Source organism: Oncorhynchus nerka, linkage group LG27, assembly GCF_034236695.1.
Source record: "Oncorhynchus nerka isolate Pitt River linkage group LG27, Oner_Uvic_2.0, whole genome shotgun sequence".
NCBI lineage: Eukaryota > Metazoa > Chordata > Actinopteri > Salmoniformes > Salmonidae > Oncorhynchus > Oncorhynchus nerka.
The window spans coordinates 5,966,333-5,970,929 of NC_088422.1; positions in this window are offsets into that span (position 1 = coordinate 5,966,333).

Sequence of the window (4,597 nt, forward strand, 5' to 3'; positions counted from 1 at the left end):
TAATACCTCATATGAAGGATCCGGTCTCCGCAGCCACATGTCTGTGTTGTGAGAAACAATAGTGGGAATCTGCGATTCGCCTTCCAAATAAAAGTCGCACATTGGAAACTGACGTAAACAGATTAAAACAGTGGAATCGTGCCGCAATTGGACTCGATATGTCTAAAACAACATTTGGAATGTTGTTATATATATTTTACATTTATTTAACTAGTCAAGTCAGTTAAGAAAAAATTCTTATTTTCAATGACGGCCTAGGAACAGTGGGTTAACTGCCTGTTCAGGGGCAGAACGACAGATTTGTACCTTGTCAGCTCGGGGGGTTTGAACTTGCAACTTTCCGGTTACTAGTCCAACGCTCTAACCACTAGGCTACCCTGCCTCCCCATATGAATTCAACCCCAAATAATAATAATAATCCTTTCATTTGACAAAAAAAAATAATCTATGGCTATATATGTACTTCAGAATTGCATTGGGGGCATACTTACATTGCAATGTACAGTACACAGCCTTACCTATGGATTTTGGGTCCATGGAATGGGGTATCAGCCTACTCTGGAACACCCACAGAACACAACTGTGAAGGGTTTTCACAAATATTAGCTTTGTAGCTTGTAGTGTCTTAACACTTAGTACTTATTTATGTAATAAGAAAGACTCGGAATACAAGCAATTGAACTGGAGCTTCACATTTACTCAAACTAGTTAGTACCAGAATAACATAGAACAATACTGCTCATGACCAAGGGTGCTCCATCCTTAAAGGAGACATCAGTAATTAACAGAACACAACATTCCTTCTCTTATACAATCAGAGTTACTTTTACCAAACCACAACTGAAACATTTCCCAGAACTTCTTGTAGTTATTTTGCATCTTTTAATTTGAACTTGAACAGTTCGTTTTTGTTTGTTTGTTTATAAGTCTAGTCTGTCTGGTGGACGGTGCCTTCGTTCTGGGTAGCGCCTCGGATTGTCTGGAGGCTCCTGAACATCCTCAGTGTGTGCTTGTTCCATTATAGCGTCTGCTATAGCAGTACCTTCATCAACACGTTCCCTTCTTTCAGCCTGGGGTCTCTCTACTGCCCCACCGTCCTCTACAGTTCCCTGTGTGTCACTCTCAGGAGCTCTCTGTGCCTGTTCTCTCTCGATTGTTGTGCTGTTTTCCGTGGAATGCATTTGGTTAATGTGACGCCGCCACATTATGTCTGGGCTCACTTGAACCTGGTAAGTTCTGGGTCCCGTTTGTGTGTGTACGGTCCCTCTTGTCCATTTCCCTCCTCTTCTGTAGTCTCGCACCATCACTTCCTGTCCTGTTTGGAGATGGCGCTCCCGGCCACCGGAGAGCATCTTGGCTTGTTTGTTCAGCACTTCATTACGCCTGTTTGGCTTCATGATGTCCAGCTGTGTGCGGAGAGGCCTCCCGAACATCAGTGCTGCTGGGCTTTCATTTGTCGTGGCATGTGGGGTGTTTCGGTAGGAGGCCAGGAACTTGGCCAGTTTTGTTTGCAAAGTCCCTTCGTCTCGTTTTGCTGCACGGAGTCCTTGCTTTAGGGTTTGCACAAAGCGTTCTGCCAGCCCATTGGTGGCAGGGTGGTACGGAGCTGAGGTTGAGTGTTTGATTCCATTTACTAACATGAATCTTGTAAACTCGTCACTTACAAAAGCTTGCGCGTTGTCACTTACCAGCTGCAGTGGCAAACCGAAGCGTGCAAACGTTGTTCTGAGACACTCTATCGTCTGAGCTGAGGTGGAGGAGTCAGTGCAAAACACCTCTGGCCATTTGGAATGGGCATCAACTATAACCAGAAACATGTGCTTTTCAAAGGGACCAGCGTAGTCCACATGAATTCTCTGCCATGGCTCTGCGGGCCATTCCCATGGGTGGACTGGGACAGGAGCAGGCATGTGAAGGGTTTCCAAACATCCACTACAGTTCTTTGCCATATTTTCTATCTGTTGGTCCAGACCTGGCCACCAGAAGTGGCTCCTTGCGAGCAGCTTCATTTTGACAATTCCAACATGACCTTCATGTAGTTGCTGCAAGACTAGATGTTGGCATTTCTGGGTTATCATGACTCTCATTCCCCACATCAAACATCCTTGGTACGTTGTAATTTCGTTTCTCCGCTGGAAATACGGAGTCAGCTCCTTTCTGCCAGTAGCTGGCCATCCTGACATGGTGTAGGTGTACACTTTTGACAAGGTCACATCTTTCCTTGTCTCCTGTTTGATAACTGTGCTTGTGACTGGTAGTGCCTCAAGCTGAGCGGTATGGAACATGTCCACTGCATCCACCCTCCTTTGTCTTTCTCTTGTACACGGCAGTCTGGATAATCCATCTGCATTTGTGTGGAGGGATGACGGCTTAAACTCAATGTCATACATATGACTGGCAAGGAACAGGGCATATCGCTGTAACCTGGCTGCTGTCATTGACTGGCAAGGAACAGGGCGTATCGCTGTAACCTGGCTGCTGTCATTGCCTGAAAAGGAACAGGGCATATCGCTGTAACCTGGCTGCTGTCATTGCCTGGCAAGGAACAGGGCGTATCGCTGTAGCTGGCTGCTGTCATTGCCTGGCAAGGAACAGGGCGTATCGCTGTAACCTGGCTGCTGTCATTGCCTGGCAAGGAACAGGGCGTATCGCTGTAACCTGGCTGCTGTCATTGCCTGGCAAGGAACAGGGCGTATCGCTGTAACCTGGCTGCTGTCATTGCCTGGCAAGGAACAGGGCATATCGCTGTAACCTGGCTGCTGTCATTGACTGGCAAGGAACAGGGCATATCGCTGTAACCTGGCTGCTGTCATTGACTGGCAAGGAACAGGGCATATCGCTGTAACCTGGCTGCTGTCATTGCCTGGCAAGGAACAGGGCATATCGCTGTAACCTGGCTGCTGTCATTGCCTGGCAAGGAACAGGGCGTATCGCTGTAACCTGGCTGCTGTCATTGCCTGGCAAGGAACAGGGCGTATCGCTGTAACCTGGCTGCTGTCATTGCCTGGCAAGGAACAGGGCATATCGCTGTAACCTGGCTGCTGTCATTGACTGGCAAGGAACAGGGCATATCGCTGTAACCTGGCTGCTGTCATTGACTGGCAAGGAACAGGGCATATCGCTGTAACCTGGCTGCTGTCATTGCCTGGCAAGGAACAGGGCATATCGCTGTAACCTGGCTGCTGTCATTGCCTGGCAAGGAACAGGGCATATCGCTGTAACCTGGCTGCTGTCATTGACTGGCAAGGAACAGGGCGTATCACTGTAACCTGGCTGCTGTCATTGACTGACAAGGAACAGGGCATATCACTGTAACCTGGCTGCTGTCATTGACTGGCAAGGAACAGGGCGTATCGCTGTAACCTGGCTGCTGTCATTGACTGGCAAGGAACAGGGCGTATCGCTGTAACCTGGCTGCTGTCATTGACTGGCAAGGAACAGGGCATATCACTGTAACCTGGCTGCTGTCATTGACTGGCAAGGAACAGGGCGTATCACTGTCATTGACTGGCAAGGAACAGGGCGTATCACTGTCATTGACTGGCAAGGAACAGGGCGTATCACTGTAACCTGGCTGCTGTCATTGACTGGCAAGGAACAGGGCGTATCACTGTCATTGACTGGCAAGGAACAGGGCGTATCACTGTCATTGACTGGCAAGGAACAGGGCGTATCACTGTAACCTGGCTGCTGTCATTGACTGGCAAGGAACAGGGCGTATCACTGTCATTGACTGGCAAGGAACAGGGCGTATCGCTGTAACCTGGCTGCTGTCATTGACTGGCAAGGAACAGGGCATATCGCTGTAACCTGGCTGCTGTCATTGACTGGCAAGGAACAGGGCGTATCGCTGTACCCTGGCTGCTGTCATTGACTGGCAAGGAACAGGGCATATCGCTGTAACCTGGCTGCTGTCATTGACTGGCAAGGAACAGGGCGTATCGCTGTACCCTGGCTGCTGTCATTGACTGGCAAGGAACAGGGCATATCGCTGTAACCTGGCTGCTGTCATTGACTGGAAAGGAACAGGGCGTATCGCTGTACCCTGGCTGCTGTCATTGACTGACAAGGAACAGGGCATATCACTGTAACCTGGCTGCTGTCATTGACTGGCAAGGAACAGGGCGTATCGCTGTAACCTGGCTGCTGTCATTGACTGGTAAGGAACAGGGCGTATCGCTGTAACCTGGCTGCTGTCATTGACTGGCAAGGAACAGGGCATATCACTGTAACCTGGCTGCTGTCATTGACTGGCAAGGAACAGGGCGTATCACTGTCATTGACTGGCAAGGAACAGGGCGTATCACTGTCATTGACTGGCAAGGAACAGGGCGTATCACTGTAACCTGGCTGCTGTCATTGACTGGCAAGGAACAGGGTGTATCACTGTCATTGACTGGCAAGGAACAGGGCGTATCGCTGTAACCTGGCTGCTGTCATTGACTGGCAAGGAACAGGGCATATCGCTGTAACCTGGCTGCTGTCATTGACTGGCAAGGAACAGGGCATTTCGCTGTAACCTGGCTGCTGTCATTGCCTGGCAAGGAACAGGGCATATCGCTGTAACCTGGCTGCTGTCATTGCCTGGCAAGGAACA